Source organism: Hyperolius riggenbachi, chromosome 4 (genome assembly GCF_040937935.1).
Source record: "Hyperolius riggenbachi isolate aHypRig1 chromosome 4, aHypRig1.pri, whole genome shotgun sequence".
In the NCBI taxonomy this organism is placed as follows: Eukaryota; Metazoa; Chordata; class Amphibia; order Anura; family Hyperoliidae; genus Hyperolius; species Hyperolius riggenbachi.
In genome coordinates, this window is record NC_090649.1 from 258358332 (window position 1) to 258385128 (window position 26797).

General features: G+C 46.5%; 1 long non-coding RNA gene across 1 annotated transcript in view; it reads right to left on the reverse strand.

Annotated features, from left to right (window-relative positions):
- Positions 1–26797, reverse strand: part of LOC137570698 (uncharacterized) — a 57025-nt gene that overhangs the window by 25646 nt on the left and 4582 nt on the right. Inside the window, exon 2 of the long non-coding RNA XR_011031145.1 lies at positions 2913–2980. This is a non-coding gene — a long non-coding RNA (uncharacterized lncRNA). The remainder of the gene's footprint in view (positions 1–2912; positions 2981–26797) is intronic.

The window sequence follows — 26797 nt, forward strand, 5'->3', positions numbered from 1 at the left end:
CAACTGGGACACGACAGTTTTCACCCCAGACACCTCCAAAAAATTATGCAGCAATTGTGTTTTGGGTTAAATATAGGGGGTATCAGTGGCCTGTGGCATCCTGGCGGTGGGAGCTGCACAGGCAGCAGGAGCAGGGCAATGCAGCAGCAGCAGCAGGTGTAACGTGTGCCAGGAGCATGCCGGATGTGGCACGTGCCAAGTGCCAGTCAGACAGCAGAGGAGAAGACACTAGTGCACACTAACTGTCACACTGGCACTGCTCACAGCACAGCAGTTCTGTAGAAAGCTAACACAGTAGTGCTACTACTCTAACAACTACTAGCACTGACTGCAGTACTACATTACTAACTAAACAATAGAAGAATCTAGCTAAACAATAGAACAGGTGTGACTAGATTACAGAGAGCAAATACAGGACAGGTATAGCAGTAATCAACAAGGAGGAAAGCTGGCACATCCAAAATCAATTTTTATTGGTTTCATGCAAAAATATGGCCAACTGCTGCTGCACCCAGACAGATACACATCGCTGATAGCGAGTGCTTTAGAGGAGCCAGACTCTCAAATTCCTATATAGATTTTTTTTGCAGCAACAAACAGATCTTTGCCTCAGAGCAAATATTGCCTTGACAAAGGGGTCTTACGCGGCTCCGAAACGTTGGCCATATTTTTACATGAAACCAATAAAGATTGATTTTGGATGTGCCAGCTTTCCTCCTTGTTGAATACTGCATAGAGGGCGTCATCCCTCTTTTTAGCTGTTGCACTCCCCTTAAAGACTATGGGTTTGATCCATTAGTGAGTGCGAGACAATACTTCCAATGTGAGGTATAGCAATAAAGCTGGGCCTGCTAACTACAAAATAGTACAATAATCTATCTAACACAGAAGTAGTACACTAGAGTAGGACAGGTGAGAGCACAGGTAACTAGAGACTAGAGCACAGAGCAGGGCCGGCTGCCTTGCCTAGGCACAGGGCCTAGCTGCTGGCTGCAGCTGCAGCAGCACCAGTGACAGTCTCCCTCCCTAGTCCCTAATCACACAAACTAAACTGCCTAAAATACAATCTATCTACAATACAAAGCAATATAGGTGAATATCAAGTGTTGGAGTGTAAAAACGCTAGGTGTATTGAACAATAAATGCACTTGCACAGACAAAAAGCACTGGAGCAATCTCTCAGTACAGTCAGTCAGTAAGTCGCAAGCAGGACGAGTGAGGCAACATGGCGCCCGCTATTTATAGAGGGGGGCTTGGCCAGGCTCCCCCTCTGTGATTGGCTGCAGTCAGAGGGCTGGGAGCCCTTTGATTCGCTTGTGAGAACTCGAGGTGACGTGACGCTATCCGAGCGGATGACGCTATCCGAGCTCGGATAGCTAGGATATCTCCGGATAGCTGATTTCTATCCGAGTGCTCTCGGATACCACAGCCCGGATAGCTAATACTATTCGAGCTCGGTATTCGAGCTCGGATAGTGAAAAAAGAGCTAGGATATCCGAGTATCTCGGATATCCGAGCTCGGATGAGCATCACTAATGCACGGACTGGTATTACAAATGTGCAGCTGTCACACACACAGGTGTAGTGAAAAGGTAGGCACTGAATGTGCTGGGCCTGGCACAGTATAGCAATTAGCAAGGGCAAGCTGCGACAGACAGGGCCGTATATGCAAGTGTCAGTGGGCCACACAAAAAAAACACATCACCAGAACATTAGCTCTCAAAAGAGCTGTTTTGGGGTGCTTTTTAGCAATAAGTGTTAGCAAGGAGCAAGCTAACAAGCCTAACAAGAGCCTAACTAAGCGTTCCCTATGTCTCTGCAGCAACCTCTCCCTTTTCTCACTACTACAGCAGCAGACAGAGTGAGATCATGGCCGCTGCTGCCTTATATAAGGGGGGGGGCCTCCAGGAGGGAGTGTAGCCCAATGATGTAGTATAGGGGCTGGTCAAACTCGCCATAAAGTTCACGTTTCAATGCGAACACGAACAAGCGATGTTTGCGCTAATAAGTTCGCGGCCGAACTGTTCGGGGCAACTCTAATTACCATCTGGAGTCAGGACAGAATTTTTTTACTTTATGGGGGCTAATTGGACCATGCCTTATAGGGGTTTTTTACCTTCCTCTGGATCAGCAGGGGTATGTGAGGGTGCAGGCTAGTAATGTGTAATATTTTCTGGTTGAACTTGATGGAAATATGTCTTTTTAAATGCAAATAACTATTTAAATATTTGACAATATAGGATGACCAGCTCAGTGCATTTTTAACTAGCCATAATTACAACTGATGCTCAGTGCGATTCTAACTTGTTTAAAACGGAAGGTTGGGCACAATATGCAACACCATAACATAAAAAAAATCGAATTTCAAACCAACGAGGATTTGCAACGTTGAAGTCATATGTGGAGTGGTCATTAGAAGGCAATATGATGTTTTCTAAACAATTTCTTATATTCACACAGCGCTCACACCAATAGTAATCTAAATATTACAGGCTCCTGTCCCAATAAATACCATCAACTACCAATTTTAAACTACGTAAAAAACAAAAAACATTGACAGTGGGAATTAGTTGATAGTTCTAGTAGGATAGGCCATTGTCTAACAGATTCTAAAAGATTATCTAAAAGCTTTCTAATACAGTAAAGAACTACCAAAAAAAAAAAAAAAGTAACTGAAATGAGCTCTGTAACAAGCCAAAGGCCACTTAGGAGTTTGGCTTGTTACAGGGCTCATTTCAGTTACTCTTTGCCTGATGAAGTGGCGCCTCTATTGTACTACTATTTCGTACAGTGTTCATCCTTGGGGGTGTTGCCCCTTTGTTCGACTCTACAAAGAGTGACATCTTAACCTAAGTGGGTCAGGTTCATGTTCCCCACCTGCCTATACAGTGGTTGCCTGTGTGGTAACCTACCTTTGTGAGTATTACGGTATTTAACACAGAGTTTGTGGGCTCTTGATTTCTTCTTTTATCGTTCTAATCTACAGCAAAAGAAAAAAAAAAGTGAATGTAAGTTGTCACTTCTAGTTTGTGTGTCCAAACAGAACTGCCTAAATGCATCACTTTAAGAAATTTGTCAAAGCCATATAAAGGATTACTTGTCCTCTATTAAAGATGTTCTTTAGCAAAAGTCAGTAAAAAATGGTTTGCTCCTAGCACACCTTCATTGTTGAGTTTTAGGAAAATACCAAGCAATTCTACAATACATCATAATCTGCAGTCTTAAAGGCTAATACACGCAGCGGTTATTCTCTTCCGAAAATAATTCACACCTCTGTGTTCAGCTTATTTTCTCTGTGTCACCCCTGAATAGTTATCAGTTACAACTACAACTTGCAAAAGTCAGCATTTAATTTGCAATTAAATGTCTCTAATTTGCTGATTTCTCACAGCAATTTTTCCTTGCTGAGCTGCGTGTGGTAAATTAATGTTTTGATTTTGATCTCATTGGGTTCGATTTGTTGTTTGAGAAAGTTGATCCAGAAAACCTGCACTGAAATTTTAAAAAGTGTCTGTTGTATGTTGGTACTAGTTCGGGATGTTCATATGCGTCATACCTGAATAAAGTGAGGCTTATGAAAGGTTGGTAATTTAGCAGTTGTATGACTGAAATCTTGTGTGTGCACATGCAGTTAGTTTGTTTTGTTTAAATTAATGTTATGGATTTATGGAAGGTAAATTCTTGCTGTGGGTGTATGCATATAACTTTAGGCAGCGCAGACTCCAGTTCATTAACCTTTCAGCAATTATTACTATATTTTGATATGACTCAGATAAGAATTGCAAACTTTTTCCACGTAATATGAAATAGAAAATAAAATTCAGGTAAGTTTTCTAGGATTCTGTTCTGAAGAAATTATTGTTGTTTCATATCACTGTCACATCTACTTGAATAAAAGGGTGACTGCATAATTAAATGTGTTCATTATCTAACTGTTTTTTTCTTTCACGCTCTCAGAGAAATTAAAGCATCTGATGCAGCCCAGCTAAAAGAACAGGCTTCATCACCACACTTATTAGGCTGGGCTTTGAGTTAGCATCATTGTCTGTTAAATGTAACAAATTAGTATTAATGCTAGTAAATGACTAATGCTAAAGGGTAAAGAAAGCGAGAGAAGGAAAGGAAAAAAAAAAGATAGAAAAAAAGAAGCAAAATCAACCAGCTGCAGATGCTTACAGGTTACAGGTTACTAAAAAGCTAATTGTTGAAAAATGGGGGAAGAAATTAGTGCCCATTTGGGATGAATGTTGGACAGGCTAACTAATCTTTTTGACCGGTGACAAGGCCCTCACAACTCTGTTAGGGACATAAGATGGATGAAATTATAAAATTTTTGGATTTCGATTACAAGAAATAACTGAATAACTATTCAGTTATTTCTTGTAATCGAAATCCAAAAATTGTATAATTTCATCCATCTTATGTCCCTAACAGAGTTGTGAGGGCCTTGTCACCAGTCAAAAAGATTAGTTAGCCTGTCCAACATTCATCCCAAATGGGCACTAATTTCTTCCCCCATTTTTCAACAATTAGCTTTTTAGTAACCGGTGTACATATATACAGAAAGTCTGGGTTAAAGTTGGAAGAAGCAGCTATATCTATCCCAAAGAAAGCCATGCCCCCATCTAAGGAGATATCATTTTTAGTTATAGACCATAAGGAGGCCTCAATGTCTTTCCAAAATTTGTCGAGGAGAGGAGCACCAGATCAACCATTTGAAGAGACCGAGGTTAACTTTGGAGCATGAAACTGACCAGGGATGAGCAGAAACTACGCCAGTTCACATCTACGCATCGTAGTTCATAGGTGAAGTTTCAAAACTACGCTTACAAATTTACATAGCTTACACCCACTATACGTAGTTAACAAGTGTATTGCGTAGTGAACTACGAATGCATTACTCGCATCTAATTTTCCGCGTGCAATTGTAAGCTTACAAATTTAAGCATTGAAAAGGGGAATGTATGCATAGAAGAGTTCCCAGTATAAGCATTTAATGAGGAATTAATTCGTAAAATTTTCTGCATACGTCATAAGCATCCGCATACACTACGCTTCGCACTATGTGTATTTGCATATTTTAACGCGTAGTTTCAAAAATGCATATAAAGTGAATATTTGATTTCAAAGTCGTAGTTTGGAAAAGCGCAATTGTGTAAAACTACGCGTAGTTCGAGCATAGCGAAGTTGGCTGACTACGACCATCCCTGAAACTGACTACCGTCGATGGATGAGAACAAGAGATCCGGGCACCAGCCAAGTAATTCACGTCACCTTTATTGCATCCTCAATACATCAAACAGCGGTTGAGTGTATGGCCTGACAGTCTGTTTCACAGGATAACCTGCTTCTTCTGAGGCAAACAATATACACCTTTACAGGGCACAACCAATACTTACATATCATAAAACAATTAATTACAGGGTTACCGAATCCCTAGAGCCATCCCCACATCCCAGTGTGCACCGAAACTTAGCACTGCCCTGATCCTCCAGGCTGTCTGTATAGACCACACCCCTTCTGTGAACGTCATATTGGATTCCCTGATAGGTCCGCATAACAGCACCAGTGACCAATAGCGTAAGAAGATACGTGAAGACAACCCGTGGTGTTAGTGAGGAATGTTCAAGTATGTGTGTAGTTACCTAGTTAACCCGCTAGTGATGTGGAAAGCCTGCAGAATTAAAACAAACAACATTATCACATGTTAAAATCAAAGGAGGACCATACCAGTAGATAGGAATTCAAAAAGACCTGCATTGTTCCATGCTTCTATACCGTAACGTGGTTACACAACTTATCACAATAAAGACAAACAATTTGCACAGTGGGAGATATGGCAGCGCTTTCAACCAAAACTTATACCTGATTTATCTGCATTGATGTGCAGAGCTCCAATAACTGGACTATATTACACAACTAACACTCACTACAGGCAAAGGGGGGTGTTAGCTTCAGTGATAATGTGTGCACAAATTATGACCTAATAGACTTCCCCACGGTGGTGACGTACCCCCTTGGGGAAGACCTAACACTAATCTAATGATAAAAACATAATAATCCTCGTGCTGCTTATCAAATAAATGGTATGCACATTTCTTAAAACAAATAGACAAAAAGTGACAGTGCTCAAGGATGCACCTGAATTGCAAGCCTACAGAGGCAATGCAGAGCCCCTCTGGAACTAAATACATGCCTTGAATACAAAACAGATGCAAATTGTGTGCTAATTCTAATCTATTTTTTTTTTGAAAGTGGATGTGAAGCAGTGAATGCAGCTAGCCACAGGTATACTTACATTCAATTTGCACAGTGGTAGACATGGCAGCGCTTTCAACCAAAACTTATACCTGAATGATTTATCTGCATTTATGTGCAGAGCTCCAATAACTGGACCATATTACACAACTAGCACTCAACTAGCACTAGCAGAGAGTTTTAGCAGCCCTGGTGGTCTGGCTACAGGATGTATCTCTCTTGCAGAGATGGCTTGAACCTCCAATTTTCGGTTTGTGAACCTCGAACGCGAACATCTGCAAAAAGTTTGGTTCGCGCAAACTTTCACGAATCACAATAGACTTCAATGAGGAGGCGAACTTCGAAAATTAGAAACATTTATGCTGGCCACAAAAGTGATGGAAAAGGTGTTTCGAGGGGCCTAAGATTTGAGTTTTTTCATGGGGGAGTGGGATACACGCCAAAAGTCCCGGGGAAAAATCTGGATTTGACGCACAGCAGCATTTTAAGGGCATAAATCACATTGCATGGTAAATTGGAGGCCTAAAGTGCTTTAAAACATCTTGCATGTGTATACATCAATCAGGGAGTGTAATTAGATTACTGCTTCACACTGACACACCAAACTCACTGTGTAACGCACCGCAAACAGCTGTTTGTGTTGTGATGGCCGCGCTGGACTGGTGCGCACCATGTCGAGATTGCTCTTCCTCAGTGATATCAGGTAATGTCTGACTGCCTTATCAACTTTCGATGGTTCTTTCTCTACCATTGTTAAAGCTTACATCTATTTTTTTAAATACTTGTTCTGCTTGCTGTTCAGTACCTGCAACGAGAATCTGTTATGTAGGGCAAGTCTGCCATTGTGAGTGACCACGGGTAATGGCCGGGGAATCAGGGTTCGGTTCCGGTCCCGAGTGGGAGCCTAAGTAATGGTTACCACCACCACACATCAAAGGAAGGCAGCAGGCATGCTGTGGGCAAAGGAGCAGGAACAGCTACCACACATCTAAGGAAGGCAGCAGGTATGGCATGCACGTCTCGAGGTAGTTACCAAAAATAACAATACAGGAGGACTTTCGAAGCCCTGCTGTATATGACACTGATAGACTTTACTACCTGTAACAAGAATGAGTTATGGAGGGCAAGTCTGCCATCCATTCAAGTGAAAGGTATGCACTGACTGACAGGTATAATACAATGTGCAGTCACAGATGCAATAATAGGTATGCATTGACTAGTATTACAATACAATGTGCAGCTGTCACACAGGTGCAGTTAACAGGTATGCTTGGAGCAGTATATTACACAGCATGCGGTCACACAGGTACTGTGAACAATTATGCAATGACTGGTATTACAAATGTGCACCTGTCACACACAGACAGGTACCGGACAGGCACAGTGACACTTCGTGCGCTCACATAGGTGGGTGGGTGCACTGAAGTGAACAACAGGTAGTAGTAGGTATATGCAGTGATGGGTATTACAAATGTGCACCTGTCAACACAGACAGGTACCGGAAAGGCACAGTGACACTGCGTGCGCTTACGTAGGTGGGTGGGTGCACAGTGAACAACAGGTAGGTATATGCAGTGGGTATTACAATGTGCACCTGTCACACACAGACTGGTATCGAACAGGCACAGTGACACTGCGTGCACTCACGTAGGTGAATGGGTGCACAGTGAACAACAGATAGGTATATGCAGTGGGTATTACAATGTGCACCTGTCACACACACAGGTAGTAGTCACTGAATGTGCTGGACCTGACCGTGGCACACACAGTAGGAATTAGCAAGGTTGTCTATGCAACACAAGTGTCAGTGGGACACACAGAAAAAAAATCGATCACAAGAACAAGTTTAGCTCTCAAAAGAGCTGTTGTGCCGTGCTTTTTTAGCAATAAGAATCAGCAAGGAGCAAGCTAACAAGCCTACAAGAGCCTAACTAAGTTTTCCCTATGAGAGTCTGCAGCAGCTATCCCTTCACTAATTACTGCAGGCACACGAGTGAGTGAAAAGCCTGATGCTGCCTGCCCTTTATAAGGGGGGTGGGGCTCCAGGAGGGAGTGTAGCCTAATTGGCTACAATATGCCTGCTGACTGTGATGTAGAGGGTCAAAGTTGACCCTCATGATGCACTATGGGGGCAAACCGAACTTCCGGAAAAGTTTGCGGTTCTATGCGATCGCGAACCCCTGGTGAACCGTTCGGGCCATCTCTACTATAGATATGTTTTTGTGGTCTTTCTTGCTTGTTGGACTTACAGATTATAAGTAAAGAAACACATGATTTTCTCTTCATAGTGCTACACTCTTCCATGCTGTTTGCTTTCTTCCTCCTCCTCCTCCTTCTCCTCAGCTCCTGTTGGTAAAGATCCATGTGGGCTACCTAATGATGTCTGATGCTGCCTCCCCTAAGCTCTTCCATGTATCTTTCATCATCAGCTAATCATGCTGTTGGGTGAGGACCCTTTTCCCTCACTGGGTAGACATTGCTTTCATGTGTTCTTAGTGTGCAATTATTTAGTCTCTGATCACTCTATAGCCAAAATCTCTTCTAATGTTGTAGGATGTGAGTGCCCAGTCAGCTAGCTTTGATTGTGGATTGACAACCCCCACACATCTCTCTCTTGCTCGCCCATCCTCTGTGATTTTGCAAAAAAAAATTTCACCATTTATTTTTATTTGTTACTACTTATTAGCACACATTTGCAGAGTTTAGTTCGATTAAACCTTAGATCCAAGCATACAATGCAAATACACCAGGTTTCCTCACATTTTAAAATGCACATTTACAAGAACGGCATTTTTGTGGATGGCTGGTAATAGTCTTCCTTTATAACAAATAAGTAGCATCCTAGTCATGTTTATGTTAGGGTGTGCTTAACCACTTGAGGACCGCAGTGTTAACCCCCCTAAAGACCAGGCCATTTTTAGTTAAATAGGCCACTGCAGCTTTAAGGTCAAGCTGCAGCGCCGTAAAACTCAGCACACAAGTGATTCTTCCCCCACCCCTCTTGGTCTGATCGCTCCCCCAATGTTTGTTTGTTTTTATAAATATTTATTTATTTTATTTTTAAATAACATGTTGCTTTTTTATTATTTTGATTACCCTCCCTCCCTCCCCTGGCCAGCCTATCAGCGCTATCGGCTGTGATAGGCTTCAGCCTATAACAGCAGATCACTTCCCTATGTCCCAGGGGGACAGCCATGTAACACGGCTGTCCCCAGTACAGCGCTGCTGCAGATCGCAGCGCTGTACAGCCCTATTAGACAGCGGTTTCGCCGTCTAACAGTCTCCCAAGCAGTGATCGCCGTTCGGAGACTGAAGGCCTTCCAAGCAAGAGATGCGATCTTCTGCTAGCTCCATAGACAGCCGTTCAGGCCAATCTGCATGGAGCGGTCCTGGGACTGCCGCACTGCTCACGCCAATTGGCATGGAGTAGTCGGCAAGTAGTTAAAGGAAAACAGAAGTGAGAGGAACATAGAAGCTGCCATATTTATTTCCTTTTAAGCAATACCAGCTGCCTGGCTATCCTGCTGATCGTCTGCCACTAATACTTTTAGCCATAGACTCTGAACAAGCATTCAGCAAATCAGGTGTTTCTGACATTACAGGATTGTCAGATCTGACAAGATTAGCAGCATGCTTGTTTCTGGTGTTATTCAGACACTACTGCATCCAAATAGATCAGCAGGGCTGCCAGGCAACTGGTATTGTTTAAAAGGCAATAAATATGGCAGACTCCACAGTCTTCTGGCTTCAGTTCTCCTTTATAAGATAAAGCCACTGAAAACTTTAGTATATTTTAGTCAATGGCTGGAAAGCATCCACACAATACCCATGCAAACATAAGGAGAACATAAAAATCTGCATCAGAAACTCTATATATTGCTGTATAGTGGTATGCAGCCCTGCCTTCCCAGTGATGCTTAACCTAGGCTATGATGTCACACAGCCCTCTGCCCCAGAGCACCCTGTGTATTGAGCAGAGATATTATTTGATTTCCAGGGAAAAAAAAATATTCCAGTTTGATGCACCTTGCTAGCAAAATATATGTTGCAATGTATGATAAACTTAAGAATGTAAATCCCGGTGAAAAACAATTTTATAATGTGCAAACATTGAGTAAACAATTTAGAAAGCAATATTGTTAAGAATAAGCAATTTTATTAATTAAGCTATATTCAGGTAAGTTCCTCTTTAAGGTAGCACAGCCGTAGTGTGGAATATAGAGGTAAGGATAAAGCTGTTATCTTCTCAGCTTTTCATGCATAGCAGTGGCATGTCCCTTTCTACTGTATAGCAAATCACTAGAAAGGTGCATTAACTCCAGTTAATGAACAGCACTGCTTATAGTTCACAGTCACCGAGGGATACTTAACTTTTATGCTAGACTCCTGTCTCAGCAGTGAGCACACATTGACTTCACATAATAAAATGAAGGGAAAACATTAACTCTACAATGTATTTAACAATGTAACATTGACAGTTATTTCATTTGTTGATCTGTGTAATTTGCATTGTGTTATATAAATAGGAGATTTAATTATAATTATTTTTGAAAGATTTTTATTGAGAAAGTCCGTGCTTTGGGCAGGCAATACTGATGATGATTAGAGGTGTAGCGAACGGTTCGCCGGCGAACGGTTCCAGGCGAACATTGGTGGTTCGCATTCGCCTGCGCCAGGCGAACTTTTACGGAAGTTCGATTCGCCCCATAATGCACTATGAGGGTCAACTTTGACCCTCTGCATCACAGTCAGCAGGCACATTGTAGCCATTCAGGCTACAGTAAGCCCTGGAGCCCCACCCCCCCTTATATAAGGCAGGCTCCGGCGGCCATTACACTCACTCGTGTGCCTGCTACTAGTGAGAGGAAAGGGACAGCTGCTGCAGACTTGTTCTTCTAGGGACAGATTAGTTAGGTTCTTGGCTGCTTAGTTTGCTCCTTGGCTGATTGTTATTGCTTTATAGCACCCTAGCTTTTGTCAGAGCTCATCCTGTACTTTTTTTTTTTTTTTTTACTGTGTGGCAAACTGACACTTTTGTTGCATGCACAGCCTTGCTAATTGATAGTGTGTGTGTGCCACTGCCAGCAGCCCAGCACATTCAGTGACTGACTGCCTGTGTGTGTGACAGGGAGCTGCACATTGTACTACCCAGTACTGCATATACCCCCAGTACCTGTTGTGTTTACTTAACCCACCTCATCACTGCACATAACTACCTGTAGTGTTGAGTGAACCCAGCTCACTGCATCCTACTACTACCTGTTGTGTTTACTTAACCCACCTCATCACTGCACATAACTACCTGTAGTGTTGAGTGAACCCAGCTCACTGCATACACCTAATACCTGTTGTGTTTACTTAACCCACCTCATCACTGCACATAACTACCTGTAGTGTTGAGTGAACCCAGCTCACTGCATATACCTACTACCTGTTGTGTTGAGTGAACCCAGCTCACTGCATCCTACTACTACCTGTTGTGTTTACTTAACCCACCTCATCACTGCACATAACTACCTGTAGTGTTGAGTGAACACAGCTCACTGCATATACCTACTACCTGTTGTGTTTACTTAACCCACCTCATCACTGCACATAACTACCTGTAGTGTTGAGTGAACCCAGCTCACTGCATATACCTAATACCTGTTGTGTTTACTTAACCCACCTCATCACTGCACATAACTACCTGTAGTGTTGAGTGAACCTAGCTCACTGCATATACCTACTACCTGTTGTGTTGAGTGATCCCAGCTCACTGCATCCTACTACTACCTGTTGTGTTTACTTAACCCACCTCATCACTGCACATAACTACCTGTAGTGTTGAGTGAACCCAGCTCACTGCATGTACCTACTACCTGTTGTGTTGAGTGAACCCAGCTCACTACATCCTACTACTACCTGTTGTGTTTACTTAACCCACCTCATCACTGCACATAACTACCTGTAGTGTTGAGTGAACCCAGCTCACTGCATATACCTACTACCTGTTGTGTTGAGTGAACCCAGCTCACTGCATCCTACTATTACCTGTTGTGTTTACTTTACCCACCTCATCACTGCACATAACTACCTGTAGTGTTGAGTGAACCCAGCTCACTGCATATACCTACTACCTGTTGTGTTGAGTGAACCCAGCTCACTGCAGATACCTACTACTACCTGTTGTGTTTACTTAACCCACCTCATCACTGCACATAACTACCTGTAGTGTTGAGTGAACCCAGCTCACTGCATACACCTAATACCTGTTGTGTTGAGTGAACCCAGCTCACTGCATCCTACTACTACCTGTTGTGTTTACTTAACCCACCTCATCACTGCACATAACTACCTCTAGTGTTCAGTGAACCCAGCTCACTGCATATACCTACTACCTGTAGTGTTGAGTGAACCCAGCTCACTGCAGATACCTACTACATGTTGTGTTGAGTGAACCCACCTCACCGCATCCTAGTACCTTTACTGTTCAGTGAACCCAGCTCACTGCATCCTACTACCTGTTGTGTTGAGTGAACCCACCTCACTGCATCCTAGTACCTTTACTGTTCAGTGAACCCAGCTCACTGCATATACCTAGCATCCCCCCGAGATGGACAAAATGGACAAACCAGGTAGAGGAAGAGGTAGAGGCAGACCCAGAGGAAGGCCACCAGGCACCGGCAGGTCTGTGCGTGGTGGTGTTGCTGTGATTTCGTGCGGACCTGCCCCAAAATACAGTGCTCAGAAGAAGGCATGTGCCATCACTTCCCAAAATCGTGAGGAGGTGATTGAGTATTTAACACAGAACATCTCATCTCCCGCAGCCACCAGCGCTACAACAAGCACCACATCCGCTGCATTTGACACTTCGCAGGAGTTATTTGGTGGTGGTGAAATCACTGATTCACAGCCACTACTGCAACAACAAGAAGAAGGCGCAGGTACACCACCTCCTACGTCTGAGTTAGGTGGCGATAGTATGGACGTAACGTGTGTGGAGGGGGCTGATGAAACACCTGAAGTTGGTGCAGTTGAGGAGGTGTCTGAGGAAAGTGCAGCTGGCCAGGAGGATTATGATAACGATTATACGGATACCACATATGTTCCCGGTAGAGGAGATTACCAGGGGGACAGTTCAGAGGAGGAGTCAGAGAGGACTAGGAGGAGACGGCTCCATGATAGAAGCAGAGGGAGCTCGTCCTCAGAAACAGCTGGGGGCAGTGTCCGGCGCCATGTATCGCCAGCTATGGCCAGACAGCCAACATGCCCTTCAACGTCAGCTGCTGATGTCACCGTAGTGCCATCACCCCAGGGGGGCTCAGCGGTTTGGAAATTTTTTAACGTGTGTGTCTCAGATCGGAGCAAAGCCATCTGTTGTCTCTGCCAGCAAAAATTGAGCCGTGGAAAGGACAACTCTCACGTAGGGACAAGTGCCTTACGAAGGCACCTGGAGAAAAGGCACAAACAGCTATGGCAAGAACACCTGAGGAAAAGCAGCACCCCTCAAAAGACAAGCCACCCTCCTTCTCCTCTTCCTCCTTCAGGTGCATCATCTTCATCCACTTTCTTCCTTGCACCTTCACAGCCACCCTCCTCCACACCGCCTCTTCCCTTGAGCAGTTCCTTCTCCTCTGTCCACAGCAGTACCCAGCTGTCCGTGAAGGAAGTATTTGAGCGGAAGAAGCAAATGTCTGCCAGTCACCCTCTTGCCCGGCGCCTGACAGCTGGCGTGGCAGAACTATTAGCTCGCCAGCTATTACCATACAAGCTGGTGGATTCGGAGGCTTTCCGTAAGTTTGTGGCCATTGGTACACCGCAGTGGAAGATACCCGACCGCAATTATTTTTCACAAAAGGCCATACCCAAACTCTTCCGTGCAGTTGAGAGGCAAGTGGTATCATCTCTGGCACACAGCGTTGGGTCAAGGGTCCACCAGACCACGGATGCCTGGTCTGCCAAGCACGGGCAGGGCAACTACATTACATACACAGCCCATTGGGTCAACCTGGTGACCGATGGCAGCAAACAGGGAGTACGTGGCTGCGCAGAGGACCGACTTGTCACACCTCCACGGCTTGCAGGCAGGCCTCCAGCCACCTCCTCTCCACCTGCTATCACCGCTTCGCTGTCGTCATCCTCCTCCTCCTTGGCTGGTGCCGCCATCTCCTCTCCAGCTACACAGCCCCAGCACCCCAGGGCCTATGCTGCATGCCAGGTGCTACAGTGTCATGCAGTGTTAGACATGTCTTGCCTGAAAGCGGAGAGTCACACTGGAGCAGCTCTCCTGGCTGCTCTTAACAAACAGTTGGCGCAATGGCTGACCCCGCACAAGCTTGAGATCGGCAACGTGGTGTGTGACAACGGCAGCAATCTCATTGCTGCGTTGAATTTGGGAAAGCTGACACACATACCCTGCATGGAACATGTGCTTAATCTGGTCGTGCAAAGATTTGTGTCCAAGTACCCAGGCTTAGAGGACGTCCTGAAGCAGGCCAGGAAGTTGTGTGGGCATTTCAGGCGCTCTTACAAGGCCATGGCACGCTTTGCGGAGATTCAGCGTAGAATCAACTTGCCGGTGAGACGCCTGATTTGCGATAGCCCGACTCGCTGGAATTCCACCCTGCTGATGTTCTCTCGCCTGCTAGACCAGGAGAAAGCCGTCACCAGTACCTGTATCATTACAGTACAAGGACACAATCTGGGAGGATGGGGATGTTGTGTCCCAACAACTGGACACTGATACGAAATGCATGCAGGGTCATGGAGCCCTTTCGGGAGGTGACCAAACTGGTGAGTCGCGATGAGGGCACCATCAGCGACTTGATCCCCTACGTCTACTTCCTGGAGCGTGCCGTGCGTAGAATGGTGGATACAGCTGTGGAGGAGCGTGAACAAGAAGAGTTAGGGCAGCAGGAGTTGTGGGAGCCATTTATACACGAACCCGATGTTTCCACAACACCGGCGGCAGCACAGAGTGGGGAGGAGGAAGAAGAAGAGGAGTCGTGTGGGGAAGGAGAGAAGTCAGACTCTGATGATGGTGATGATGAGGAAGGTGTTTCTGTGGAGGAGGAAGAGGCGGCGGAAGGAGAACAACCGCGGCAGCCATCACAGGGGGCTTCTGCTGCTCCACGTTCCCGTGGTATTGTTCGTGGCTGGGGGGAGGAAGAGGAGTTGCGTCCCGTCACTGAGGAAGAGCAAGAGGAGATGGAGAGTACGTCTGCATCCAGCTTTGTGCAGATGTCCTATTTCATGTTGTCCAGCCTGTTGAGGGATCCCCGTATCAAAAAACTTAAGACGAATGACCTGTACTGGGTGGCCACGCTACTAGACCCTCGGTACAGGCACAAAGTGGCCGACCTGTTACCAACTCAACAAAAGGCGGAAAGGATGCAGCACTTTCAAAACTAGCTGTCGATGATGCTTTACAATTCATTTAAGGGTGATGTGGCTGCACAACGCAATCAAGGTACCACTGGCAGTAACCCTCCTCCTCCCAAGTCCACGCAGGCAAGAACAAGACGCTCCAGCGATCTCAGGGTGATGTCGGACATGCGGACATTCTTTAGTCCAACTCCTCGCCATAGTCCTTCCGGATCCACCCTCCACCAACGCCTGGACCGGCAGGTAGCCGACTACCTGGCCTTGAGTGTGGATGTAGACTCTGCGAAAAGCGACAATGAACCCTTGGACTACTGGTTGCGCAGGCTTGACCTGTGGCCAGAGCTGTCCCAATTTGCCATACAACTTCTCTCTTGCCCTGCCGCAAGCGTCCTGTCAGAAAGGACCTTCAGTGCAGCTGGAGGCATAGTTACTGAGAAGAGAAGTCGCCTTAGTCACGACAGTGTTCAGTACCTGACCTTTATCAAAATAAATGAGGAATGGATCACGGAGGGCTACTGCACGACCGAAGACTAAGTCAGTCCCCACACACAGCATCTCTGCCTGCAGGCCGCTTGACTGCCTTCTCCGCCACCACCAACAGGTTCCAGGACTCTAGGCGGATTCCTGAATTTTTAAGGCCGCTGCTAGCAGCAGCCGCTACACTAATTTTTCTGGTGCGTGTACATGTGCCCATCCCCCTTCGTGATCATTACCTTGCCGCGGTGAAGGGGCTTGCGCATCACAATGAAGCAATGACCACCGGCTATTTGAGTGTCTCGGGTGGGGGTGGCACACAAAAGATAATAAGGTCGTTGCTTCATTGTGGTCAGACCGAATTTGATCAGCTGGACAGTCACTGTTCTGTCATTCAGCTACATCAGCCGGGCGAGCATATGGGCTGAAAAGCCACCATCACCTGCACTCTCGTCATGGTGCCCACCAGTCCAGCACGGCCGTCACTACACAAACGGCTTTTTGCAGTCACTGCATACCTTTCACTGTATCTGTGACTGCACATTATACCTGGCAGTCAGTGCATAACTTGCACTTGCATGGATACACTTTTAAACAATTTAAAAATACAACCATCTAAACTTTCAAACAATTTAAAAATACAACCATCTATCATTTTCAAACAATTTAAAAAAAGGGCAAAAAAACTTTCCCTCCGTAAAACATTCTTGGCAAATGCTCTCGACTTGGTTTGTCTTCCGCTGGCTCAAGGGTCCATCTGACCACAGATGCCTGGTCTGCAAAGCACAGTCAGGGCAGCTACAGCATGGGTCTCAGCAGGCCCCCACTTCGGGCCGCAATCCAACCTTCATTCCCCGCGGTGACAATGGCAGACTTGCCCTCCATAACAGATTTCGCTTTAAAGGATTCAAAGTTAATTCATTTCAATTAGGGCCGCAAAAGGTCCTCCTGAGTCCTGTATTGTTATTTTTGGTCACTACCTCGGGGCGGGCGTGCATGCCTGCCTGCCTCCCTCCTTGCCTGGATGTGTGGTGGTAGCCGTTGTTCAGGCTCCAACTCCGGAACGCAATACCAGAGGGAGCTCGTCCTCAGAAACAGCTGGGGGCAGTGTTCGGCGCCATGTATCGCCCACTATGGCCAGACAGCCAACATGTCCTTCAACGTCAGCTGCTGATGCCACCGTAGCGCCATCAGCCCAGGGGGCTCAGCGGTTTGGAAATTTTTTAACGTGTGTGTCTCAGATCGGAGCAAAGCCATCTAGTGTCTCTGCCAGCAAAAATTGAGCCGTGGAAAGGCCAACTGTCACGTAGGGACAAGTGCATTACGAAGGCACCTGGAGAGAAGGCACAAACCGCTATGGCAAGAACACCTGAGGAAAAGCAGGACCCCTCAAAAGACAAGCCGCGGAGAACAACCGCGGCAGCCGTCACAGGGGGCTTCTGCTGCTCCACGTTCCCATGGTATTGTTCGTGGCTGGGGGGAGGAAGAATGGCTACACTTAAACAATTTAAAAATACAACCATCTAAACGTTCAACCAATTTAAAAATATAACCATCTAAACTTTCAAAAAATTTAAAAATACAACCATCTAAACTTTCAAACTATTTAAAAATACAGACATCTACATTTTCAAACAATTTACAAAAATGCCAACAAAACTTGCCCTCCGTAAAACATTCTTGGCAAATGCTTTCGACTTGGTTTGTCTTCCGCTGGCTCAAGGGTCCATCTGACCACAGATGCCTGGTCTGCAAAGCACGGTCAGGGCAGCTACAGCATGGGTCTCAGCAGGCTCCCACTTCGGGCCGCAATCCAACCTTCATTCCCCGCGGTGAATGATTTAAAGTTTTAAAGTTAATTCATTTCAAATACACAGCAGGGCCTCGAAAGTCCACCTCCTTGTGATGATTTGCTCAGCTGCCTGTGCAGGCAGCCAGCCTTTTGACCATTGTGTAGGTTTGCAACTGCAGGACTCTGGAAAGAAGAGCTTCTGTCAGTTTTGCAGCTTGTGCTTGCAGAGGAATTTGCATACGTTGTCATGCAAATTGCCTAGCCACATTCATTGGAGGCGTGTACTATAAGTACTATGTCTTTCCCACAATGCTTCGCTGTTCATAAGGATTTTGTCCTGTGTAACACTCCTGCCGGGAGTGTCAGCCATGCTCTTTGTTTGAAGATCAGCTTAGAGTAATTCCTGGGACTGCAATTAGGCAGGTCCCTTAGTGCAGTTAGGATTGTATATCTGTTTGCTTGTCTGTTGCGGCTGTCCTGTCCCAGCGGTGGTCGATAGGAAGTCGTTCTGTGTGTCTGGGTGCTAACCGGAACAGTGGTTGTTGCTGGTAGCCCCTTCTGTTCTGTCTCCTGGGATCGCGCTAACCACTTTTTGCTAGCGCTGGGGATCCTTCTGTTCTGTCTTCTGGGATCGCGCTAGCCACTTTTCGCTAGTGCTGGGGATCCTTCTGTTCTGTCTTCTGGGATCGCGCTAGCCACTTTTCGCTAGCGCTGGGAATCCTTCTGTTCTGTCTTCTGGGATCGCGCTAGCCACTTTTCGCTAGCGCTGGGGATCCTTCTGTTCTGCTACTCTGTACCTGGATCGCACTCGCTTCTCGCTAGTGCTGTGGATCCTATCTCTCGCTTGTCCCTGTTTTCGTGTGTCTGTCTTGTCTGCTACGCTTGCTGGAGGCTCGGTGAGTTAACCGTTAAGCAAGCGTACGCGTCCTCTGTTTCATGTTTGTCTGTCAATGGTTAGTTAGGCGTGCTTGTCTCTATTGTGCTTATCACGTGGAGACTGCGCATAACCGCGTGCACTGTTGCGAATGAGTGCGGTGTCCGCGGTTAGCTAGCGTTTGTTATTTTCCTTGTTATTCTCATTGTATTATTTGCTGTGCCTTTGCTAACCTCGTATTCTGTTCTGATCTGCCTTGTGTCACGTCTGGCGATCGCACCTCTCGCGATCGCGTTCCTATTTCATATCTGATGTTGTGTGTGCGCGGTCGCGGGGTGGCGACTAGATTGGCGCACACACATACAATCTGTCCCTTTGCTCGTTCTCATTCGCAATCGCCTCTCTTGCGATTGCGTTCTGCGCTTCGTACAAATTCCTGTCTGGCATTTGTGGAGGTACAGATGATTGGTTCCTCTGCACTCCCCAGCGCCATCTGCCGACAGGAATTTTCCCTCTACGGGTGCGTAGCACCTTTTGGTGAGTGCCTGCAAATATACGCTTGTGGAGGATTTCCGCCGTATCAGCGCACGCGTTGTGCGCTGATCACGGAGAAAGTTCCACAATCGTTACAGTATGAACAGCCCAACCCAAAACTCCAGTGTAGACGGGATTTGTACGATTTTGTCGAGTTTGGGTCTTGTGTCTTTAAGAGCTTTAAAAGGCTAAATTCAGAGACCAAGGCGGAATTTCTTTCTGAATGTGTGAGGTTTTGTCTGAATCCCACCTTTCAGATTACTGATCCGTCCACATCGGCTCTTCTGTTTGCCTATGTGCTCTTAAAAGACAGTTTGTTCACCTGGGCGTATAATCTGTTAAAAATCAATTCTTGGAATGGTAATCTGTATCAGTTGCTTGCAGTGATATTCTCTCACTGGTTTAAACTGCCTGGCTTACCACCTGCTCTGATTGAGTGTGTAGCTGCTGATAAGTCAGCTGATCTTTCCCTTCCATGCAAAACTTTTCAGTATGACAATCAGTTCAATGTGTCTGTTGCCACTACAGGTTTTAAACAGCAGACATGCAAAGTGGCTAAAAAGAGAAAAACTAAAACGCAACTTCGAAACGCAAGCATCGGAATAAAACACTCCCTATTGATGTTTGTAATGATGTTCTTCCGTCTCCGGCTTTTTTGCCCCAATCCAAAGCTCAGGTGGATCCTGCTATAGGTAGGATCGCACACTATATTAAAGCAGTTCAAAAATCTGTTCTTGTTCCTGAACTCCACCCCTATGGAGATTATTTGGATACTGGCCTGTTTGAACCCCCATTTGCTTCCTGGGATATTGGGGCCTTGCTGGAAGAATTCGATTTTGATTGGAAAGCCTTTTGCGATTTTTACATCGCAAAAAGCGAAAATGTCTTGAATGCTTGTCTCGATTCAATGTACCTTCTGATTGATTCCGATGAATGTGACAAGGATGATGTGGATCTGGTGATCTATGTATGGCAAATGATTTTGGATGAGTTGCACACACACCAACCAATTGATTCCAATAAAGAGACATCGTTGTCGGATGATTGTTCCTGCCTTTCTGGGGTAAAGCATGTGAGTCTTGACTTTGTGAAATGAATGAGTGTGCCGCTGTGGTTGATTCCTGTGCGAATCCTGAAGGATTCGCTCCTGACAGTGTGCAGTTTGAATCTGTGCGATCTGATGCCTGTTTCTCGGATGTTCCTGCAGATTGTGATCGGCATGAGTCTGCCGGTTTCCTCAAGGATGTGTGGGATCCTTTGTCATTTAGAAACAGATCTTTGAGATCTTCCGTCTGTGACCCTGCTATGGGGAAAATTTCTCGACTATGCAGCGTCAAAAGTAAAATTATTATGCCTAATAAAGTTTATCCTGTTGATGTCGCTATTTCTTCTGCAAATGAGTCTCTGTCTCACCCTGTTCTCACCTGTGAGGGCCCGTTGCCTGGGGACAGTTGCTCCAGCGTTTCGGTCTTAGATGCCTTGCAGTCTGCTCCGCAGATCGCGGAGGTTTGCTGTAACGATCGGTGTCAGCAACCAGAGAGAGAATCTGATCCTTGGCGATCCGCAGTATCCCCAAGAATACAGATATACCCGATTATTGAGGATCTGCGGAATCGTCAATAATCAGATATGTCTAACCTCTAGACACCAGGGAGAGTGTAAGTGTTTGGTGCAACAGTAACAACTCTGAGTAAAGACCACCAGAGGAGCTGGCGGCCTATACTCCTGAGGAATTCACCCCTGAGCGGTGGGTGATATTCCTGTAGCCTGTGGACCCCTGAGCGAGGGACCAAGGCTGGGACGCAGGAAGCCCTGCTGCTAATATGTAAGGCTTTGCCCTGAACTGGGCTAACGTAACAGTAATAACACAACCTAGTCTGGGTGTGAGGTCCGTATTCACAACACCCTGGAACTAGTCTGGAGTATAACATAAATGATAATACAGTTCCCTAGTCTTGGGTGTGAGGTCTGTATTCACAACACCCTGGAACTAGTCTGGAGCATAACATAAATGACAATACAGTTCCCTAGTCTTGGGTGTGAGGTCCGCATTCACAACACCCTGGAACTAGTCTACAGAATACACAGAAGATACACAGTATTCCTAGTCTGGGGTGTGAGGGCCTTGATCTCAACACCCTGGAACTGGTCTAACAAATAATACAATTCAATAGTACTTTAAGCTATCAAGAATCTGACTCAGTGTGGATTCCCAGCTCCAGCCGGTTCTGGCACACTGTCGGGTCTAGCTAAGGTTTGAGTGCCTTCACGCAAGTGTTAGCAATGGCAGACAACCAGCAACTGACAAGCAGCAGAATATATAGTTGCTGGACTCTGTCGCCCCGCCCGAGCCATTCAGCCAATCATGAGTCCTGCAGGAATCAGCTGATCTTCCTGATCAGCTGACACTTCCCCTGCTGGTATAAAGGTCCTGAGTTCAGGCCCGCGCGCGCATAGCTCTCCATCTGCCTATGTGCACTAACAGACCCAGCCACACCAAGCGCATGCTGCTGCATGCAAACCGCCACGCGGAAACAGTCGCTTTGCTGTCAGGACATGCGGCGGCTTTTCCGCATTCCACCATACTACCAGACGCGTGTCCATGCGTGCAAACCGCCGCTTTGGACGCAGAATCAGCCGCCTCGTTCTTGGCATATGCGGCGGCTTTTCCGCGTTTTCTCACAGTACCCCCCCTCTGAGGAGTGGACTCCGGACATCTCCTTCCTGGATTTCCAGAACGTAAGTTAGAGAATTTTCTTTTTATCTCATACTCAGGCCGGCCATCAAACCACCCAGGGAGGGAGGGAGTGGAATCCACCTGCAGCGCTGACCCGGGCGGGGACACAGAAAATGATTTCTTGTCAGCCTGTTTTTTCGGTGGTAGAATGGTTTTGGGCCAAAAACCCCTGTCTAAAGTGTCTGCTTTGGGGCTTTTGCTATCAGATTTATGCATGAGAGGTAACCGTGAGGAACAGGAACCATTAGAAATATCTGTACACTGTCCTGCCTTTCCTGCGACCTGTATCCTGGTTTCATCCACCTCACCCTTCTTTAAACAGTGCTCATGACAATGAGCTGTCCAGTTCAGTAACTGTCCTGAAGCCCAGTCAATCAGTGGAGAGTGGAGTTGCAACCAGGGCATACCGAGAACAACAGCAGACCCTTTCATCGGCAGGACCAGGAACTGTAAACTCTCTTCATGCACTGCCCCTAAACAACATGACAGTAGGGGGGTTTGGGAAAGAAACTGGGCACTGTGCAATGGAGAGTTGTCCACTGCAGTGACCGAAATCTGCCGGTCGGGTGCAGATAACGGTATCCCCAGACTTTTAGCAAAATCGTAATCGATGAGGTTCGCTGACGAACCCGAGTCCACCATGGCTTCTGCGGACTTGGTCCGACCTTCCCACGTAACCGAACAAGGAAGGATCAGCCGACCATCGTTCAGGGATGAACCCTGCTCACCTATGATTTTGACTAATCCTAGGCGATAGCTTTTGTCTGGCCTAGTGGAACCATGTAAAGCGTTCTTCTTTGGGCTCCTGCGACTCTTTTCCCCCAGACTCAACCTTGTGTACCCAATTTGCATAGGTTCGCCTGGAGGTGAGGGGGACCGAGAAGAGTCGTGTAAGATAGACCTTCTGGCCACTCTACCACGAATCTGTCTCTGGTGGCGCAAACGGCGATCTATCTGTATGGCCAAAGAAAATGCCTCATCCAATGATTCGGGCTCAGGATGGCCTATCATTACCTCATGAATATTATCTGACAATCCGTCCAAAAAACAGTCTAGGAGGGCGAATGCGTCCCATCTAGCCGAGACTGCCCACCTCCTAAACTCTGCAGCATAATTTTCCACCGGACCTTTGCCCTGACGCAGAAGCTTGAGCTTCCGTTCAGAAGTCGAGGCGATGTCTGGGTCATCGTAAATCATAGCCATAGCCTCAAAAAATTCATCGACCGAGGTCAGGGCCTGATGCCCAATAGGAAGACCATATGCCCAGGTCTGGGAATCCCCTGACAACAGAGTCTTAATGAACGTAATTCTCTGTGCCTCGGTTCCAGACGAATTAGGCCTTAACTCAAAGTATGATAACACTCTATTTCTAAAGTTCCGAAAATCAGATCTGTCGCCAGAAAATTTTTCAGGTACAGGCATACGTATGTCTGTGCTAAGAGGAGATCGCACTGATTGAAGTCCTGAAATAGCCCCAAATATCTGACATATCTGGGTCTGTTGGTTCAAAACTGCCGCGGAAAGTTGGTTTACCGCGGTGGTCAGGACTTCAACATGGCTATACAGTGCGTCCATTTGGGTTCGGTCTGCCATTCTGTAACGATCGGTGTCAGCAACCAGAGAGAGAATCTGATCCTTGGCGATCCGCAGTATCCCCAAGAATACAGATATACCCGATTATTGAGGATCTGCGGAATCGTCAATAATCAGATATGTCTAACCTCTAGACACCAGGGAGAGTGTAAGTGTTTGGTGCAACAGTAACAACTCTGAGTAAAGACCACCAGAGGAGCTGGCGGCCTATACTCCTGAGGAATTCACCCCTGAGCGGTGGGTGATATTCCTGTAGCCTGTGGACCCCTGAGCGAGGGACCAAGGCTGGGACGCAGGAAGCCCTGCTGCTAATATGTAAGGCTTTGCCCTGAACTGGGCTAACGTAACAGTAATAACACAACCTAGTCTGGGTGTGAGGTCCGTATTCACAACACCCTGGAACTAGTCTGGAGTATAACATAAATGATAATACAGTTCCCTAGTCTTGGGTGTGAGGTCCGTATTCACAACACCCTGGAACTAGTCTGGAGCATAACATAAATGACAATACAGTTCCCTAGTCTTGGGTGTGAGGTCCGCATTCACAACACCCTGGAACTAGTCTACAGAATACACAGAAGATACACAGTATTCCTAGTCTGGGGTGTGAGGGCCTTGATCTCAACACCCTGGAACTGGTCTAACAAATAATACAATTCAATAGTACTTTAAGCTATCAAGAATCTGACTCAGTGTGGATTCCCAGCTCCAGCCGGTTCTGGCACACTGTCGGGTCTAGCTAAGGTCTGAGTGCCTTCACGCAAGTGTTAGCAATGGCAGACAACCAGCAACTGACAAGCAGCAGAATATATAGTTGCTGGACTCTGTCGCCCCGCCCGAGCCATTCAGCCAATCATGAGTCCTGCAGGAATCAGCTGATCTTCCTGATCAGCTGACACTTCCCCTGCTGGTATAAAGGTCCTGAGTTCAGGCCCGCGCGCGTGTAGCTCTCCATCTGCCTATGTGCACTAACAGACCCAGCCACACCAAGCGCATGCTGCTGCATGCAAACTGCCGCGTTGAACGCGGAAACAGCCGCTTTGCTGTCAGGACATGCGGCGGCTTTTCCGCATTCCACCATACTACCAGACGCGTGTCCATGCGTGCAAACCGCCGCTTTGGACGTGGAATCAGCCGCCTCGTTCTTGGCATATGCGGCGGCTTTTCCGCGTTTTCTCACATTTGCGCTATAGAAGCGTCAGTTTCACAACCTAAAGTGAATTTTGATTCGCAGGTTTTGCGTTCTGATTCCTCGGATTCGACATTGTTAGCCGAATCTAAGAGTGAGACAGCGCTTCGGTTTTGCGAATCTGATGCTGAACCCTCTTTGCCTTATTCAGAGACGCTTTCTCTGAACCTGCCCTGTACCATGAATAAAAACATGTTTTCCTTTCACACTGACGTTTGTGAGCCCCTTTCTTGCTCTGAGGGAGGTTCTGACTCTCCACCCTCTACTCTGGATGAGTCAATATTGCCTTGTACAATATCTCCTGCCCTGCCCCTAGAGGCTCGTCTAGGTATTGCTGCTATTTTTACCTGTTTTTCTGCAGTTTTGGAGTTACAAGCTAGTTTGACTGCCACACAGAATTCTGGGTACAGTGAGAATGAAGTTAGGGAGTCAGTGTGTGTTCTAGTAAATATACCTGTACATTCCCCTCATGATGATGAGATCCAGTCTCAGGTTATGGTGGAACCATTCCTGGGACATCTGCCCTGTCCACAAAATAAAGTTCCAGTTTTGCCCTGTAACATGGATAGTTCAGAATCCTTCTTAGAAAACTTGAAAAATGATGTTCTGGAGGTCTCCGAGTTCCTCCCAAAGGGTGCAGAACTTGTAGGAGATGTCTCCTGCCCCCCAAGTCCTTCTGAGGTGTTGCCCTCTTCCGTAGGCATTGCTGCCTTGCTGGCTACCTTTTCAGCTCTAGTGGAGCTTCAGTCATGTGTAATCAATGATGATATTGCAGTCGCAGAAATTTCCGAATTTGAATCCGAGTCTTCTTTTGAAAGTCCAGTGCTTGAGACCATTGCTCGTGATGATTCTCTGCCCGGTCCTGGTTTTGGTTTCCTCGTGTCGGACTCTAAGGTTGGCAGTTCCCCAACATGTCCTGAGGTTTCTCCTGTGCTGGTGTACCCCAATGTGCTCTGTGACCCAGAAAGCCCAAGTGTGCCTCGGTTACCAGCATACTCAGATGCTTCCTCAGTGGAGACATGTTCTGACTTAGCCTGCCTGCTTGCATGCCCAGAAGTTGTCCCTGAAAGTCTTGATCTTGATGGGTGTCCTCGTAATTCTGAATCCGGAATTGTCATTGGTTCCATGGGGGTTCTTGGTAATTCTCCATGTGAGCCTGGTGATTGTTCTGCCCTCTTGGGATCTCTGTGGAGCTTCAAAATGTTCTGGGAGATTCAGGAGAAATTTTGCTTGGTCCCCTGGATAAGATCAACGGTGGCTTTTGTGTTGTAAGGGACACTTCGAACAGGTATTGTGGCAGGTTTGGTATTTTCGGACGCTCCTTGGAAGGTGGTGAGTATTGTCTGGAGGGTGTCGATGGCTTCTTCTCTGGCGGTCACAGTCCTGATGGGTGTTATACTGAGACTGGTAGTACTGATGGGCATGTTTCGGTGGCTTCTGTTTCAGATGAGGTTGGTTTCGGGTGGACTGACTCTGGAATTGGACCTTGTCGGGCTGCCCCGACCTTCATGAGTCTTCAGTTTGAGTCTGTTGCTAATAGCAGTTTTGAGGGTCGTCTGGAATTCGACCCTGGAGGGGGGGGGGTACTGTGATGATTTGCCCAGCTGCCTGTGCAGGCAGCCAGCCTTTTGACCATTGTGTAGGTTTGCATGCTGCAGGACTCTGGAAAGAAGAGCTTCTGTCAGTTTTGCAGCTTGTGCTTGCAGAGGAATTTGCATACGTTGTCATGCAAATTGCCTGGCCACATTCATTGGAGGCGTGTACTATAAGTACTATGTCTTTCCCACAATGCTTCGCTGTTCATAAGGATTTTGTCCTGTGTAACACTCCTGCCGGGAGTGTCAGCCATGCTCTTTGCTTGAAGATCAGCTTAGAGTAATTCCTGGGACTGCAATTAGGCAGGTCCCTTAGTGCAGTTAGGATTGTATATCTGTTTGCTTGTCTGTTGCGGCTGTCCTGTCCCAGCGGTGGTCGATAGGA